Source organism: Callospermophilus lateralis, chromosome 5 (genome assembly GCF_048772815.1).
Source record: "Callospermophilus lateralis isolate mCalLat2 chromosome 5, mCalLat2.hap1, whole genome shotgun sequence".
NCBI classification, from domain to species: Eukaryota; Metazoa; Chordata; class Mammalia; order Rodentia; family Sciuridae; genus Callospermophilus; species Callospermophilus lateralis.
In genome coordinates this window covers 48,492,532-48,512,605 of record NC_135309.1, presented here as the reverse complement: position 1 = coordinate 48,512,605, position 20,074 = coordinate 48,492,532, and positions in this window count along the sequence as shown.

Here is a 20,074-nt window from a genome sequence, read left to right as displayed (position 1 = left end):
CAGTAAAAGAAATGGAAGAAAAATTAAAAATACAAATTTACTCAATCTAAAACAAGAAAAGGAAGAAATGAAACTTTGAGTAGCATAATTTGTAAAAAAGGAAAAGTAAGGCAAATCTATCAATAATTATGTTAAATGCTACATCAATCATGCAACTTATATGAGACATATCTTAAAATATAAAAAAAACAGAAAAGTTGGAATTAAAAGAATGAAAAATTATTTATCACACATACATTAACCAAAAGCTGGTATATTGTTAGATAAAGTAGACATTAAGGCAAAAGGATTATTTAAGATAAAAAGGTGTGCAGTTTGCTTTGTATAATGGACAGAAATCTTTTAACTATCTCCGCTTTATAATGAGCATGATGTTAATTAAGCATTCTCAGTAGACAATGCTAGAGGCATATTATAGGAGGAAGGGACATTCAGTCTGGTCTAGGGAAAACCCTTTTTTTTTTTTTTTAATGGTACTGTACCTTCAAAGCCTCCTGCCCACATTGGCATCCTGACTCCCTCTGCAGACCACCAGGTAGTTTACCTGTGGCCTGGGAATTACCAAAGCCATAGTTCCTCTGCATAATCACACCACCAGTGGCATATCCCCTGCCCCGACCTGCACGTGAAGGCCACCTCCTATATACCCAGTGATTGCAGATCAGCTCTAGTTTATGGAAACTAGTGAATCCTGAGATTCAAAAGGCCAGATTACTTCCTCTCCAGTGAGTTCTGCTCTTTCCAAGTTTGTCTCTTCTTGGGTGATTTCTCAGTCCTCGGATACCATCTTGAGTTTCCTTATATCTTTCTGTAACTTATCAGAGCACGGTAAATTTATACTAAGCCTATTCACTTTTTAAAACTTCTATTGTTTAACCAGTGATTGGACTCAGAATAATACAGAGAATTATATCAAAATAATAAAGAATTATTCCACCAGAGAGAGAGAACAATTCTAGCAACATAGCTTCAAATTACACAAAGAAAAAATTGACAGAACTAACAAAAGAAATCGAGTAACATATAGCCCTAGTGTGAGATTCAATATCTCTTTCAATAATTGATAAACTAAATAGAAAGTAGCATCAGTAAGCACATATCGGATCTGAAAAACATGATTAACACTTTGACCAAATTGACATGCCAAGACTACTCCACATAATAACAATAGAAAATACATTCTTTTCCAGGGCACATGGAACATTTACCAAAATTGACTATTTTAAAAGATTGAAGTCACAGAATTTGTTCTGTGATCACAGTGGAATTAAGCTAGAAACCAATCATGAAAAAAAAAAAAAAAGGAAATATCTCCAAATATTTTGGAAATTAGCAATTCAAGTCCAAATTAGGTGTAACCTTGCGAGATTTGGGACTTATTCTAAACATTGCTGCCTTTGTTTAATGTAGTTTAAAAAATTTCCTTCTAAGGTCTTTTTTTTTTTTTTTTTTTTTGAGCTACCAATAGATTTAATCAAGCCAAAAACACAGATTCCTTACTCATTACTTGTTACATCAGCTGTTATTCAACTGGATCTGTACCCCACCCCTGTCCCTTATTCACAATATTTGACATTAAGTGACTTTTGTATATTTTCAAAAATAGAAATGTGCAGTTAAAAGATGATGGCTTGCTAACATTACAGATATTTTTACATTGATCTGCCTTCCCCACTTGGCCTCTGTAAGTCTTAGTGCTCTCACAGAGAGGGTTTGAAATGGAAGTTTCTGAGGACTTCCCAACTCTTAAGATGTTCAAGTGGGTGAGCTCTGAATACGTACAGATATTCTATCAAAGTAAGTGTATACATTATAACAAATTACAGGAGCAGTCTATAAAAACTATCAATTAAAGTAGATGAAAATGTATAGCCTTCATTTACTTTGGTTCTTGGTTGAGCAAAGAAATATGACGATTCCAAGTCATTTTTTTCTGAAACAATGACTACTGCTTAGAGTTTGGGATGACTGTGGGATGAAAATTCTCCCTGTGCAGGCCTGGTGTAAATGTGAGAGGCCTTTCCTGGAACAGACTTCTGGCCATCTAATCTGACTTCAGCTGTCAGATCCACCAGTTGTCGCAGGAAATAATTAGAACATTATATATTTTCTGTTATATGTTTCTTTATGTTAAGATTATTATTAAGATGGATGAGTATGCTTTTAGGAAAAGTGAAGAGAACTCTCAATTCATGTACAAAAAGTTAACACTGGGGGATATGGCTCCGTTGGTAGAGTGCCTGCTCTCATGCACAAGGCCCTGGATTCAATCCCCAGCAACACACACACACACACACACACACACACACAAAGTTAACACTGGCCTCTTTGCATTTTTTTCTAAGCATTCTTTGTCTCCTTATTTATTATTCTAATAAAATTATAAACAAATTGTAAACTTTAAAAAATTTTTAACACACACATGAAACACATTGTACATATTCATGGGGTGCCATGTAATGTTTAATACATGTATATGTTGTGTAATGTTAAATTAGGTTAAACATAATTATCTCCTCAAACATCAGTTCTTTGTGGCAAAAACATTCAAAATCATTTCTTCTAGCTTTCTGAAATGTGTTGTACGTAATTGTTATCTCAAGTCACCATCCTGTGCAATAGTTCCCCAGAGAAAATAATCAAAATTTGAATACAGCTTTTTAAAATTTTATTTAATTTTTTCATGTTTATTTGGTACTTGAGAGCACCATGAGGCATTAGAAAGATCAGGAACATTTAAGTCAGGCAGGCCCAACTTTAAATTCTGTGGCTGCTTTCTTGCTTTGAGTCCTTGGACTAGTTACTTTATGCTTCAGTGAATGCTTTTGCCTGTAACTGAAGTCTAGACCCAAACTACCATAAGTGAAAAGGTAATCTGTAGTGTCTTAAATGAGAAAGCCCAGAGAGAGGGCAGGTGTCAGATTATCACAACTCAGTGGCTCTCTCCATCTCCCTATACCTGTGTTGATTCTGCCCTCTGTGTGTGAAATTCTTCCTCTGACTGGGAGGGAGATAGATATCATCCTTTCAGGCATTGTACCTATATCCTTTTGTAGCTACACTAGTTCTTAACATATTAACTGTGTTGGTACCAGTTAATAAGTAGCCATTCCTCTAAACTGCCTGCCTGCCACTGTAGCATCCCCCCAGGACTTTTGTTCAATCCAGCACCAAAAGGTGTATTATTTGGTAGAGTAGGGAATTTCAGACCCTGCTTTAATATATATCTAGCATTAATTCTAGTGGGTGTAGATCAGTTGAAAATTATCACTGTTACGCTACATAACACATACCAACATTTGGAGAAAGTAATTCTATCTTTCCCTATGGCCTTATGAAAGAACGAGAAAAGCTTCTTTCCCAGAAGTTCCTAATGTACTTCTCCCCAATCCCTTTGCCTATGTCAAGTCTTTATTAGCTTAGGAAAAAGTTCTAAAACTAATCATCTACAAAGGGGTCAGGCTTACAGCTAGAGGAAAAGACAATTTGCTTGCAAAAGGAGAGTGGGGTGGATACCAGAACAAAAGTCAGAGTACAAATGGGAAAGGGGAAGTGGACACTAGGAAAGCAACCAACAATGATCCTTGAATCTCAGGACTGTCATCTGCCAAATGAGGATAATGTTATATAATTCCCAACAATGCGGTAGGGCTTAAAGAAGATCATATATTACATCAGAACAGAACTTGGTTCATTGATTTCAAACTTGATACTTCATAAATGGTGGTTAGCAACAATAGAAACAATAATAAAGGGCTGGTGGTATAATTCAGTGGTAGAGTTACACCACATGCTTAGCATGCAAGAGGCTCTGGGTTCAGTTCTCAGTACCAAAATAATAATAACAACCACAACAATAACAGCAGCTGTTGTCAAGAACTGTGAAGGAAATACCTGAGAGTTGATGCTATTTGCAACCTAAACAAGTTAGCCTACCATGGTTTAATGGATCCTGACAAAAGACACAACACTCCTGGGTCAGATATACAGAAATTTCTATCTGTGGTAGTGATAGCCAGAGTATTAGCATTTCTTACACTGGTTCCTTGCATCAGTAATTCATACAGAGTGATTCAAAGAAGGTTTGGCAACATCTACATGAGCAGTAAGTTACATTGCAAAAGAAAATCCCTGCAACAGACTGAGTTTATATCCCCCTCAATTCATTTGTTGAAATTCCAACCCTCGGAGTTAGTGTTATGAGGAGCAGGGCCTGTGAGCTCCTTCAACTCTTTTGTCTTGTGCAGTTGCAAATAGAAAACAGCCATCTATAAAGAAGGGCCTCAGCAGGAATCAAGCCTGCTGATGCCTTGATCTTAGACTTCTTAAATCCAAGAACTGTGAGAAACCAATTTCTATTGTTTCTAAGATACACAGTTGATATCTTATTTTAGCAGCCCAACTGAACTAAGATGGAAGGCAAATTTAATTTTTCTTACTCGGAGCACTTGACTAATCCTCTGTTGCTATAAGATTTACAGCATGTGTGATGTGGGGACCAAATGTTCCTGAGCTCACATATGTGAAGTCTGAATAGAGCACATGAGATTTATTATGTGTAATCATTATCCACAGCCCACTCACAGTTAAGTGTTCAGGGATAACCGGAGCAGCTCTAACTGGAATGCCTTAGGAATGACACAGCTTAGTATAGATTGTATGCTATGCATGTGAAAGCCAGCACAACTCTCAAATGTAACAAGATAATGTCTTCTGACCGTATATTAAATAGACACTTGAGGGCTTGAAAGAATATGAAGAAAGGGGAAGTGTTGGTGTCCAGAAAGAAAGAGAATGTATAACAGATAGAAAGCCACAGCTACTAAACCCTGTTTATTTAACAGTAAACAAGGAGATTAAAGTTTTCTCTGGGTTAACAGCACTGGATCTCTACTCACAGTAGTTGTTGAACTTTCCTTAATTGAGTCCAAAGTGTAGGACTTCAGTGGACTTTAGAGCCATGTGACACTGTAGTCTCTGCTGCTTACAGCTGTGTAGTGCAAAAAGTTTCATAACATTTTTGTTCCTGAAAAAGAGAGAGAGAGAGAGAGAGAGAGAGAGAGAGAGAGAGAGAGAAATAATAATAGCACCTAGAGCAGAGGGTCATTGTGAAGAGTAAATTCTAAAAAGTACTTAGCATAGAGCTTAGTATATATTGCCAACAAATGGTAGCTGATATTCTTGTTTTGAAAATTTAATTATAATAGTCTTAAGGATGGGGTGGGGGGACTATGCCCTGTTCACCATCCTTTTTTTCTCACCAATGCATGAGGAAAAAAAGGGCACTTCACAGACCATCTACACGTAGTAAACTTAGACTAGTCATTAAAATGATGAGACATCCTGGACACTAATCACCACCTCCGTGCCACTTTAAGATCTCTCTGAATAATGTGTCTATTTCCTGGGTTTTGTGCAGTCACAGAGCCAGTTTCCAAATCCAGGAACAGAGTCAGGGGCAGTAATACAACTGTAGAAAGCTGAATATTCACCCTGGTTCTGCCAAATTCTTCTTTTTAGTTATACATGGCAGTAGAATGTATTTGATGTATCATACATACATGGAATATAACTTCCTATTCTTATGGTTGTACGTGATGTGGAGTTACACTGGTAGTGTATTTATATATGACCATAGGAAGGTGATGTCCAATTCATCCTACTGTCTTTGCCATTCCCATCCTCCTTCCCTTCCCCCATCCTCCCCTGTTCAGACTGTGAACCTCCACTCCTCTATCCCTTCACTTCTCCCTCCTATTGTGAATCAGCATCTGCATATCAAAGAGGACATCTGGCCTATGGTTTGGGCAGGATTGGCTTATTTCACTTAGCATGATAGTCTCTAGTTTTATCCATTTATCTGCAAATTCTCCTTTAAGACTGAGTAATATTCCATTGTGTATGTATGTACCACATATTCTTTATCCTTTCATCTGTTGAGAGGTACCAAGGTTGGTTCTATAGTTTAGCTATTGTGAGATGAGCTGCTATAAACATTGATGTGGCTGTGTCACTGTAGTATGCTGATTTTTTTGTCCTTTGGGTATAAACCAAGGAGTGGGATAGCTGGGTAAAAAAGTGGTTCCATTCCAAGTTTTCTGAGGAATCTCCATATTGCTTTCCTGAGTGGTTGCCCCAATTTGCAGTCCCACCAGCAATGTATAAGTGTGCCTTTCCATTGTTGCTTGTATTCTTGATAATTGCCAGACTGACTGGAGTGAGATGAAATCTCGGTATAGTTTTGATTTGCATTTCTCTAATTGCTACAGAAGTTGAACTTTTTGTATATATTTGTTGATCAATTGTATTCTTTTGTGAAGCGCCTATTCAGTTCTTTAGCCATTTATTGATTAGGTTTTTTTTTTTTGGTGTTGCTTTTTGAGTTCTTTATAAATCCTGGAGATTAATACTCTATCTGAGATAAATGTGGTAAAGATTTTCTCCCCTGCTGTAGGCTTTCTCTTCACATTTGTGATTGTTTCCTTTGCTGAGAAGAAGCTTTTTAGTTTGATACCATCTCATTTATTGATTCTTGATTTTAGTTTTTGAGCTTTAGAAGTCTTGTTAAGAAAGTCAGTTCCTAAGCTGATGTGGTGAAAATTTGGGCCTACTTTTTCTTCTATTAGGCACAGGGTCTCTGTTCTAGTGCGTAAGTCTTCGATACACTTTGAGTTGAGATTCATAAGGGTGAGAGGGGTTTAATTTCATTTTATAACATATGGATATCCAGTTTTCCCAGCACCATTTGTTGAAGAGGCTATCTTTTCTCCAATGTGTGTTTTGACACCTTTGTCTAGTATGAGATAACCTTATTTATGTGGGTTTGTCTCTATGCCTTCTATTCTGTACCATTGGTTTATGTGTATCAGATTACATATAGGAGGAAACCAATTCATATCTCAGCTGATTTCTCAATCCAGACCCTCAATGCTAAAAGGTCCTGGAACAATATATATCAAGCTCTGAAAGAAAATGAATGCCAACCAAGAATTTTATATATAGCAAAATTGAACTTCAGATTTGAAAATGAAATAAAAACCTTCCATGATGAACAAATGTCAAAAGAATACACAACTAGTGTAAGAGTAAAAGAAATTGAAGTTAAAGTGTAAAAGACCGGGTATTGTAAAGTTTCTAAGCTGCAAAGCCTGAGTTAAAATGTAAAGGACCAGGTATTGTTAAGTTCCTATGCTACACCCAAAACCTGAAATTCCTGTAGCTGTTAGGACAATTCTCGGGACTGCCCAGTAGATAAATAACCTGGACTCTGTGCAGTTTGGCACGTAGGCATTCAGGGCCCCAACCAATCAGTTTGAATGTACCCCCCCTTCCTGCCCGACCTGTTCCCACCAATGAATGTACTAATCATGTCTAAGAATTGTTGTTTGATTTTCCTGCGGTGCATGGTGATTTGTTAAAGGAGACTGTGATGTATGTAAAGTCCCTGCCCTCCCTAAAAAGTGTACTTAAGCACTGCTCAACCCCTGCTCGGGGCTCTGGGCCGCTCTCCCTTGTTGAGTGAGCACGGAGCCCCAGCGCGCTGGATTCTCAATAAACCCCCTTCTGCGAATTGCATGAGTCTGTCTCTTGGTGGTCTCTTCCTCCGACGTTCGCCGGACCCTTACACTAGAAAGCCTGTATTACAAAACATTCTCAACAAAATATTCTATGAGGATGAAATTTTTTAAAAAAATGTGAAAATCAAAAAAGGGAGGAACTACACTAAGGGAATAGTCAACGAAAGGAGAAACTTAAGTCAAATTAAAAATGAGAAATAAACCAAAATGACCAGAAATACAAATCATATCTCAATAATAGCTTTGAATGTTAATAGCCAAAACTCATCAATCAAAAGACATAGACTGGCTAATTGGGTTTTTAAAAAAGACCCAACAATATGCTGTCTCCAAGAGACTCACCTCATAGGCAAATACATCCACAGACTGAAGGTGAAAGGATGGGAAAAAAAATATCACTCACCTGGACTGTATAAACAAGCAGAGGTTTCCATCCTCATATCAGATAAAGTGGACTTCAAGCCAAAGTTAATCAGAAGGGACAAAGAAAGACATTTAATACTGCTTAAGGGAATTATACATCAAAAAGACATAAAAATCATAAATTGTGCCCCCCAAAATAGAACATCCCAAAATAATGTTGCTTCTACATACATCAAGCAATCCCTTCTCAATTTCAAGAGTCAAATAGACCACCACACAATATAATACTGGGTGACTTTAACACACCTCTCTTACTACTAGATAGCTCTTCCAAACAAAAACTAAAAACAAACAAAAAAAATTATAAAACTAAATCATACAATAAATAATTTCGATTTAGTGGACATATATAGAATATTTCATACACCAAAGTTGAAATACACTTTTTTCTCAGCAGCACATGGATCCTTCTCTAAAATAGACCATATCTAAGGCCACAAAGCAACTACTTTCAACCTTTTTTACACAATAAAAATTTGCTTTTCAAAATGAGATGTAGAACAGTGGTAGAGAAGACCAGGACTACAGGGGGGAAGGGCAGCCCTTCTATTTTCAGGTTATAGTTATGTTAAATCACATCAGTATCGCCTTGAATGAGGAAGAGAAGAATCATAAACAGGTAAAATTGATAATGCTCCATGATCTCCCATGGTTCAACATTGTATGGGGAAGTGCCCAGTGAAGGGTGGCGGTCAGTCCTCCCCAGAACACAGGCCTTATAGCATTGGGTATCGTATCCTATTCACAGTTGGCTGTTTCTAAGAAATAAAGTATTTCCAGAAGAGAAATGGTGTTCTTAAAAGAAGTTCCCTATTCATTATGCAGATCCATGCAAAACCCTGGAACAGGCTCAGCAACAGACATTTGGGATGGTGAGGTAGGAATAGCTTTGTAAGGTTGAACGCCCAGATCATCTCACAATATTGAAAATGTTAGTATGTAGCTGTGAGTCAGGTTTTAAGTTGTACCATTTATTGATGGGAAAAAAATAGGTATACAAATTCATCCCTTAAATGTTTTAATGGATTTTTTTTTAATTTTTAAAATTTTTGCTCCTATTTTGATCCTGGCTTCAAAGAGTGTGTCCAATTAACCTGACTCTATTTGAAGGGGGGAAGAGGGGGTCAACAAATTTCTTAAAAAAAGGCAAAACTCAGAAATGCAAAACTGAAAACACTGTTATCTGGAGTCGGCTTTCAAGACAAGTGACCTAGAGGCTGGACATCTCCAGAGCATCCTCAATTGAGAGGGAAAGGGTTGTCACGGAAACAAGGACATGGAATGAATGACTTCCTGAACCTGGGGGAAGGAAGCTGATCTAGAGCCCAGAGAGGAGAGAAGCGCCCTTCTGTTCTGTTTCTGAAGTGAATAACACCACACCTCCCCATGCCTGCGGAGAGAGAAAAGCCTTCTTCCACAGCTTGCCCAAGTTTCATCACAAGAGAACAGTTTGTGTGAGATGTTCATTCAAAGTTTCTTACAATATTTTAAAATATAGTGAACACAATTTTCCAGTTATTTTCAATCTACCAAACAACTGTGAGTTTCTATACACTCTTCTTCTCCTTTGCCCTCTCTAAGGTATAACTGGTCAGTCATTTGCCCATCTCCTCCCTCCCAGTCTCAAGACTCATTATTCAGAGGAGATCACTCTCCCAACCCTTTCTACCATGGTCACTTACACATCTAACTTCTTATTCCCTCTGTCCAAAAATCATCAAAGGAGAGTGATGAATTTCAGAAAGCTATAACTGTATCTTCAAGATGCACCACAATTACTCTGTGCACTCATGAAAAGCACTAGGTTGGGGAAAACCCAACAATAGTAACCAGCATTTTACAAAGAAGTAAATCAAAGAGGAAGGGTAACACGTCCAAAGTCATAGTTGCCAGGTTTGGAGCCAAGATAGAAATTTAAGCAATAGGTATAAAATCTATGTTTCTAGCCACTATCTAAGCAAGAAGATTAACCAGCAGCATATACTCAACCCCCATTCTCCTGGCCAGATCTTACATGGACCATGTGGCCTGAGTAAAAACAAAACAAAACAAAAAAACTGGAATAAGACAACCAATGCCCTCTTTCACCACTTCTATTTAACATAGTCCTTGAAATTCTAGCAAGAGCAATCAGACAGACAAAAGAAATTAAAGGGATATGCATAGGAAAAAAACTCAAACTATCACTATTTATCAATGACATGAGTCTATATTTAGTAGATCCAAAAACTTCTACCAGAAAACTTCTAGAACTAATAAATGAATTCAGCAAAGTAGCAGAATATAAAATCAAAAATCATATATGAAATTCATTTCTATACATAAGTGATGAATCCACTAAAAGAGAAATTAGGAAAACTACCCCATTCAAAATAGCCTCAAAAAATATAAAATACTTGGGAATCAATCTAACAAAAGAGGTGAAAAACCTCTACAATGAAAACTATAGAATACTAAAGAGGGAAATTGAAAAAGACTTTAGAAGATGGAAAGATCCATGCTATTGGAAAGGCAGAGTTAATATTGTTAAAATGGCCGTACTACCAAAACTGTTATACAGATTTGATGAAATTCCCATTAGAATCCCAATGACATTCTTCATAGAACTAGAAAAAGTAATCATGAAATTCATTTGGAAAAAAAAGAGACCCAGAATAGACAAAGCAATTTTTAGCAAGAAAAGTGAAGCAGGAGGCATCACAATACCAGACCTTAAACTATACTATAGAGCAATAGTAACAAAAACAGCATGGTTTTGGCACCAAAATAGACATGTAAACCAAAGGAACAGAATAGAAGACACAGAGACCAATCCACATAAATGCAGTTATCTCATACTAGACAAAGGCATCAAAAATATACATTGGAGAAAGGATAGCCTCTTCAACAATTGGTGCTGGGAAAACTGGAAATTCATATGTAGCAAAATCAAATTAAACTTCTATTTCTCACCATGCACAAAACTCAACTCAAAGTGAATCAAGGACCTAGGAATTAGACCCAAGACTCTGCATCTAATAGAAGAAAAAGTAGGCTCAAATCTTCATCATGTTGGATTAGGACCCAACTTCCTTAACAAACTCCTAGAGCACAAGAAATAAAATCAAGAATCAATAAATGGGATGGATTCAAACTAAAAAGCTTCTTGTCAGCAAAAGAAATAATACTGAGGTGAAGAGAGCCTATAATATGGGAGTAAATTTTTACCACACACACATCAGATAGAGCACTGCACTAATCTTCAGAATACATAAAGAACTCAAAAAACTTAACACCAAAAAATCCCCCAAACAACCCTATCAATAAACAGGCTAAGCAACTGAACAGCAATTTCTCAGAAGAAGATATACAAGAGACCAAAAAATATAAGAAAAAGTGTTCAACATCTTTAGTAATTAGAGAAATGCAAACCAAAACTACTCTAAGATTTCATGTCACCCCAGTCAGATTGCAGTTATCAAGAATACAAGCAATAGTAAGTGTTGGAAAGGATGTGGGGGAAAAAGATACATTGATTCATTGCTGGTGGGATTGCAAATTGGTGCAACTACTTTGGAAAGCATTGTGGAGATTCCTCAGAAAACTTGGTGTAGAACCACCATTTGACCCATCTATCCCACTCCTCAATTTATATCCAAAGGACTTAAAATCAGCATACTATAGTGACATAGCCACATCGATGTTTAGAGCAGCTGAATTCACAATAGCTAAACTGTGGAACCGACCTAGATGCCCATCAATAGATGAATGGATAAAGAAACTGTGGTATATATACACAATGGACTATTACTCAGCATTAAAAGAGAATAAAATTATGGCATTTGCAGGTAAACAGATGGAGTTGGAGACTCCAAAGTAAGCCAATCCCAAAAAATTAAAAGCCAAATGTTTTCTCTGATTAGTGGATGCTAATCAGATTAGGTGGGGTGGTCATGGGAAGAACGGAGGAACTTTGGGTTGGCCAAAGGGGAGGATGGGAAGGGATTGTGAGTATAGGAAAGATGGTGGAATGAGATGGACATAATTACCCTAGGTATATGTATGACTGTACGAATGATGCACCTCTATACCATGTACAACCAGAGAATTGAAATGTTTCACTCCATTTGTGTACAATGAATTGAAATGCATTCTGATTTCATGTACAACTAAGTAGAACAAATAAAAAAAGAAAACAAAATTATGTTTAATTTGCATGTAAGATTTTTTAAAAAACTTTGCATCTTTTTAACTTGAAGTTAAGCAGTAGTTAGCAAAGACAATTTTGTAATCAATTTAATGTAAAATGTAAATTTGTATTAATAAAATATTCAAATATGAAGAGAAAAAATAATAAAGTTAAAATACTCAGCAGAATGGAGGAAAAAGAAGAATCAGTAGACTAAACAGAAGAAGAATGGAAGTTAGTGAATTTGAACAGAGAGAAAAGTAGAAAATGAACAGTCTTCTCCCCTTGAGTGTTCTGAATTATGTTTGAGCATTGAAGCAAATATGATACAGGTATGATTCTTAATGTATATACAGGAAATAATTGTAATGTAAATGAGGGGGACTAAAGTCATGTAAGATGTCTGCACTTAACTGGTAAGAATAACAACATCATTTGATAATATTTATCCAGAGCAACCACTAAAAAAGCTGTACAAAGAGGTACAAAAACTATACACGTTACAATGAAATTCTGAAAAATGTTCAAGTAACCTATAGGAAAAAAGAAAAAATAAAATGGAAACAAAGCAAAACAAACAAAAACCAGAACAAAGAGAAAATAAAATATAAATGTAAGAGTTCAGTCTTAACACATCAATGATTACGTAAAACGTAAATAGTTGAAAAGCATCAACTAAAAGACACTGGCAGAATGGATTGGGAAACATAACCCAACTACATGCTATCTACAAGAAGCTTACCTCAAATATATCAGCAAATACAGGCTGAAAGTAAAAGGATATATCACTGAAAAAAGACACATCATGTAGACATTTGTCAAAATAGAGTAGAAGTGATTACATTAACATCAGATAAAGTAGACTTTATTTTTTTAAATTAATTTTTATTGTTGGTTGTTCAAAACATTACATAGTACTTGATATATCATATTTCACACTTTGATTCAAGTGGGATATGAACTCCCATTTTTACCCCGTATACAGATTGCAGAATCACATCAGTTGCACATCCATTGATTTACATATTGCCATACTATTGTCTGTTGTATTCTGCTGCCTTTCCTATCCTCTACTATCCCCCGTCCCCCCCATCCCCTCCCCTCTTCTCTCTCTACCCCCTCTACTGTAATTAATTTCTCCCCCTTATATTATTTTCCCCTTTCCCCTCACTTCCTCTTGTATGTAATTTTGTATACCCCTGAGGGTCTCCTTCCATTTCCATGCAATTTCCCTTCTCTCTCCCTTTCCCTCCCACCTCTCATCCCTGTTTAATGTTAATCTTCTTCTCATGCTCTTCGTCCCTACTCTGTTCTTAGTTACTCTCCTTATATCAAAGAAGACATTTGGCATTTGTTTTTAAGGGATTGGCTAGCTTCACTTAGCATAATCTGCTCTAATGCCATCCATTTCCCTGCAAATTCTATGATTTTGTCATTTTTTAATGCAGAGTAATACTCCATTGTGTATAAATGCCACATTTTTTTTATCCATTCGTCTATTGAAGGGCATCTAGGTTGGTTCCACAGTCTTGCTATTGTGAATTGTGCTGCTATGAACATGGATGTAGCAGTATCCCTATAGTATGCTCTTATTAGGTCTTTAGGGAATAGACCGAGTAGGGGAATAGCTGGGTCAAATGGTGGTTCCATTCCCAGCTTTCCAAGAAATCTCCATACTGCTTTCCAAATTGGCCGCACCAATTTGCAGTCCCACCAGCAATTTACAAGTGAACCCTTTTCCCCACATCCTCGCCAGCACTTGTTGTTGTTTGACTTCCTAATGGCTGCCAATCTTACTGGAGTGAGATGGTATCTTAGGGTGGTTTTGATTTGCATTTCTCTGACTGCTAGAGATGGTGAGCATTTTTTCATGTACTTGTTGATTGATTGTATGTCCTCCTCTGAGAAATGTCTGTTCAGGTCCTTGGCCCATTTGTTGATTGGGTTATTTGTTATCTTATTGTCTAATTTTTTGAGTTCTTTGTATATTCTGGATATTAGGGCTCTGTCTGAAGTGTGAGGAGTAAAGATTTGTTCCCAGGATGTAGGCTCCCTATTTACCTCTCTTATTGTTTCTTTTGCTGAGGAAAAACTTTTTAGTTTGAGTAAGTCCCATTTGTTGAATCTAGTTATTAACTCTTGTGCCATGGGTGTCCTATTGAGGAATTTGGAGCCCGACCCCACAGTATGTAGATCATAGCCAACTTTTTCTTCTATCAGACGCCATGTCTCTGATTTGATACCAAGTTCCTTGATCCACTTTGAGTTAACTTTTGTGCATGGCGAGAGAAAGGGATTCAGTTTCATTTTGTTGCATATGGATTTCCAGTTTTCCCAGCACCATTTGTTGAAGATGCTATCCTTCCTCCATTGCATGCTTTTAGCCCCTTTATCAAATATAAGATAGTTGTAATTTTGTGGATTTGTTTCTGTGTCCTCTATTCTGTACCATTGGTCCACCCGCCTGTTTTGGTACCAGTACCATGCTGTTTTTGTTACTATTGCTCTGTAGTATAGTTTGAAGTCTGGTATAGCTATACCGCCTGATTCACACTTCCTGCTTAGCATTGTTTTTGCTATTCTGGGTCTTTTATTTTTCCATATGAATTTCATGATTGCTTTCTCTATTTCTACAACAAATGCCATTGGGATTTTGATTGGCATTGCATTAAACCTATAGAGAACTTTTGGTAATATCGCCATTTTGATGATGTTAGTTCTACCTATCCATGAACAGGGTATATTTTTCCATCTTCTAAGATCTTCTTCTATTTCTCTCTTTAGAGTTCTGTAGTTTTCATTGTATAAGTCTTTCACCTCTTTTGTTAGGTTGATTCCCAAGTATTTTATTTTTTTTGAAGATATTGTGAATGGAGTGGTTGTCCTCATTTCCATTTCAGAGGATTTGTCGCTGATATACAGGAATGCCTTTGATTTATGCGTGTTGATTTTATATCCTGCCACTTTGCTGAATTCATTTATTAGCTCTAATAGTTTCTTTGTAGACCCTTTTGGGTCTGCTAGGTATAGAATCATGTCATCTGCAAATAGTGATAATTTAAGTTCTTCTTTTTCTATTTTTATGCCTTTAATTTCTTTCGTCTGTCTAATTGCTCTGGCCAGTGATTCGAGAACTATGTTGAACAGAAGTGGTGAGAGAGGGCATCCCTGTCTTGTTCCAGATTTTAGAGGGAATGCCTTCAGTTTTTCTCCATTCAGAATGATGCTAGCCTTAGGCTTAGCATAGATTGCTTTTACAATATTGAGGTATGTTCCTGTTATCCCTAGTTTTTCTAGAGTTTTGAACATAAAGGGATGCTGTACTTTGTCAAATGCTTTTTTGGCATCTATCGAGATGATCATATGGTTCTTATTTTTAAGCCTATTGATGTGGTGAATAACATTTATTGATTTCCGTATATTGAACCAGCCTTGCATCCCGGGGATAAATCCTACCTGATCATGGTGCACAATTTTTTTGATATGTTTTTGTATCCAATTCGCCAGAAGTTTATTGAGGATTTTTGCATCTAGGTTCATTAGAGATATTGGTCTGTAGTTTTCTTTCTTTGAAGTGTCTTTGTCTGGTTTAGGAATCAGGGTGATGTTGGCCTCATAGAATGAATTTGGAAGTTCTCCCTCTTTTTCTATTTCCTGAAATAGCTTGAAAAGTATTGGTATTAGTTCCTCTTTAAAGGTTTTGTAAAACTCTGCTGTATACCCATCTGGTCCTGGGCTTTTCTTAGTTGGTAGTCTTTTGATGGTTTCTTCTATTTCCTCAATTGATATTGGTCTGTTTAGGTTGTCAATATCCTCCTGACTCAATCTGGGCAGATCATATGACTTAAGAATTTTATCGATGCCTTCACTATCTTCTATTTTATTGGAGTATAAGGATTCAAAATAATTTCTGATAATCTTCTGTATTTCTGAAGTGTCTGTTGTGATATTGCCTTTTTCATCCCGTATGCTAGTAATTTGAGTTCTCTCTCTTCTTCTCTTCGTTAGCGTGGCTAAGGGTCTGTCGATTTTATTTATTTTTTCAAAGAACCAACTTTTAGTTTTGTTAATTTTTTCAATTGTTTCTTTTGTTTTGATTTCATTAATTTCAGCTCTGATTTTAATTATTTCTTGTCTTCTACTTCTTTTGCTGTTGTTTTGCTATTCTTTTTCGAGGATTTTGAGATGAAGTATTAGATCATTTATTTGTTGGTTTTTTCTTTTTTTTAAGGAATGAACTCCAAGCAATGAATTTTCCTCTTAGAACTGCTTTCAATGTGTCCCATAGATTCCGATATGCTGTGTCTGTGTTTTCATTTATTTCTAAGAATTTTTTAATTTCCTCCTTGATGTATTCTATAACCCATTGATCATTCAGTAACCTATTGTTCATTCTCCAAGTGATGCATGATTTTTCCTTACTTCTTTTATTGTTGATTTTCAATTTCATTCCATTATGATCAGATAAGATGCCTGGTATTATCTCTACTCCTTTATATTGTCTAAGAGTTGCCCTGTGACATAATATATGATCTATTTTTGAGAAGGATCCATGTGCTGCTGAGAAAAAAGTGTAACTGCTTGATGTTGGGTGGTATATTCTATATATGTCAATTAAGTCTAGGTTATTAATTATGTTATTGAGTTCTATAGTTTCCTTATTCAACTTTTGTTTGGAAGATCTGTCCAGTGGTGAGAGAGGTGTGTTGAAGTCTCCCATGATTATTGTATGGTGGTCTATTAGACTCTTGAAGTTGAGAAGAGTTTGTTTGATGAACATAGCTGCACCATTGTTTGGGGCATATATATTTATGATTGTTATGTCTTGTTGGTGTATGGTTCCCTTGAGCAGTATGTAGTGTCCTTCTTTATCCCTTTTGATTAACTTTGGCTTGAAATCTATTTTATTTGATATGAGTATGGACACTCCTGCTTGTTTCCGAAGTCCATATGAGTGATATGATTTTTCCCAACCTTTCACCTTCAATCTATGTATGTCTTTTCCTATCAAATGCGTCTCCTGAAGGCAGCATATTGTTGGGTTTTGTTTTGTGATCCATTCTACTAGCCTGTGTCTGTTAATTGGTGAGTTTAAGCCATTAACATTTAGGGTTATTATTGAGATATGGGTTGTTCTTCCAGCCATATTTGTTTATTTATGTTACTAAACATGGTTTGTTTTCTTCTTTGATTATTTCCCTCCCCCCTTTACTGTACTACCTCCCGCTGTTGGTTTTCATTGATATTTTCCATTTCCTCTTCCTGTAGTATTTTTCTGAGGATGTTTTGAAGAGATGGTTTTCTAGCTGCAAATTCTTTTAACTTTTGTTTATCATGGAAGGTTTTAATTTCATCTTCCATCCTGAAGCTTAATTTCACTGGATACACAATTCTTGGTTGAAACCCATTTTCTTTCAGTGTTTGAAATATGTTATTCCAGGATCTTCTAGCTTTCAGAGTCTGTGTTGAAAGATCAGCTGTTATCCTGATTGGTTTACCCCTGAATGTAATCTGCTTCCTTTCTCTTGTAGCTTTTAAAATTCTCTCCTTATTCTGTATGTTGGGCATCTTCATTATAATGTGTCTAGGTGTGGATCTCTTATGATTTTGCACATTCGGCATCCTGTAGGCTTCTAGGATTTGGGATTCTGTCTCATTCTTCAAGTCTGGGAAGTTTTCTCATATTATTTCATTGAATAGATTGCTCATTCCTTTGGTTTGGACCTCTATACCTTCCTGTATCCCAATGACTCTTAAGTTTGGTCTCTTTATGTTATGCCATATTTCTTGGATGTTCTGCTCATGGTTTCTTAACAGTCTTGCTGAGCTGTCTATGTTCTTCTCCAGTTGAAATACTTTGTCTTCATTGTCTGATGTTCTATCTTCTAAGTGTTCTACTCTGCTGGTAGTATTCTCAATTGAGTTTTTAAGTTGGTTTATTGCTTCCTGCATTTCTAGGATTTCTGTTTGTTTGTTTTTTATAACCTCTATCTCCCTGTATAATTGATCTTTTGCTTCTTGGATTTGTTTATGTAATTCATTGTCGAAGTGGTCGAAGTGGTCTTTCATTATCTGATTTTGCTGTCTAATGTCTTCCTTGAGACTCCAGATCATCTGAAGCATGTATATCCTGAATTCTTTATCTGAAATTCCATCCGCTGCAGATATTACCTCTTCTAAAGTTGAGTTGACCTGCATTGCTTGTGGTCCTTTCTTTCCTTGTCTTTTCATACTGAGCGCGTTTCTTTCTGCTTGGTGAAACTGTTGTGTTATTGATTTTTCCCCCTATATATTTATATTGCTCTTGTATAGTTGCAAAGTCTCCCTCACAGGCTTTGGCGGTGGTTCTGCCCCTCCTCCAATTGGGGCAATGTGCCTACCACGCCGGCAGGCCGCTGGGCCTGTTCTTTTGGTGGGCCTGTTCTTTCGGTGGTCGCAGGTCCACCTACCTTGCAGGTGCGGGCGGCGGCTCTGACCTTCTGCAGGCCGCTGGGACTGGTCTTCCGGTGGGTCGCAGGTCCGCCTACCTTGCAGGCGCGAGCAGTGGCTCTGCCCCTCCGCGGGCCGCTAGGCCTGTTCTGTCTGTCAGTTGCAGGTCTGTCTACCTAGCAGGCGCTGGTGGCGGCTCTGCCCCTCCGCCAATCGGGTCGATGGTGGGCCACTGGGCCTGTTCTGCTGGTGGGTCGCAGGTCTGCCTACCTTGCAGACGCAGGGGGCAGCTCTGCCCCTCCGTGTGTTGCTGGGCCTGACCTGCCGGTGGGTCTCAAGTCCGCCTACCTTGCAGGCGAGTGGGGCGGCTCTGCCGCTCCACGGGTTGCTGGGCCTGATCTGCTGGTGGGTCGCAGGTTCGCCCACCTTGCAGGCGCCCGGCGGCTCTGCCCCTCCCCCAACCGGGGCGATGTGTCTGGCGGGCCGCTGGGCCTGTTCTGTCAGTGGTCACGGTTCCGCCTACCTTGCAGGCGCGTGGGGCAGCTGTGCCCCTCCGCAGGTTGCTGGGCCTGACCTGCCGGTGGGTCGCGGGTCCACCTACCTTGCAGGCGCGGAAGGGGGGAGTGGCTCTGCCGCTCTGCAGATTGCTGGGCCTGTTCTGCTGGTGGGTCAGGGGTCCGCCTACCTTGCAGGCGCCGGTGGCTGTGCCCCTCCTCCAACTGGTGCGATGTGTCTGGCAGGCCGCTGGGCCTGTTCTGTCAGTGGTCACGGTTCCGCCTACCTTGCAGGCACGTGGGGCAGCTGTGCCCCTCCGCGGGTTGCTGGGCCTGACCTGCCGCAGGCGCGGGGGGGGGAGGGTGGGGGGGTGGCTCTGCCGCTCTGCGGGTTGCTGGGCCTGATCTGCTGGGCCTGATCTGCTGGTGGGTCGCAGGTCCGCCTACCTTGCAGGCGCCGGTGGCTGTGCCCCTCCCCCAACCGGGGCGATGTGTCTGGCGGGCCTCTGGGCCTGTTCTGTCGGTGGTCACGGTTCCGCCTACCTTGCAGGTGCGTGTGGCAGCTGTGCCCCTCCGCAGGTTGCTGGGCCTGACCTGCCCGTGGGTCACAGGTCTGCCTACCTTGCAGGCGTGGGGGGGGGTGGCTACAGTAGACTTTAGAACAAAGAAAATTATCAGAGACAGAGGGACATTTTATAATGATAAAAGAGTAAGCCCATGAATAAAATGTCTCACATATATATGTATATATATATATATATATATATATATATATATATATCCACCAAAATCACAGAGCTGCAAAATGTGTGAAGCAAAAATTAATATGACTGAAAAGAGAAATAAACTTATAATTACAATTGGAGACTTCAACTCTCCTCTCTCAACAATTGTGAGAGCAACTATATAGAAAATGAATATGATAAGATCTAATTAGCATTTAAGACAACTCCCACATTAGAACACGTATTCTTTTCAAGTCC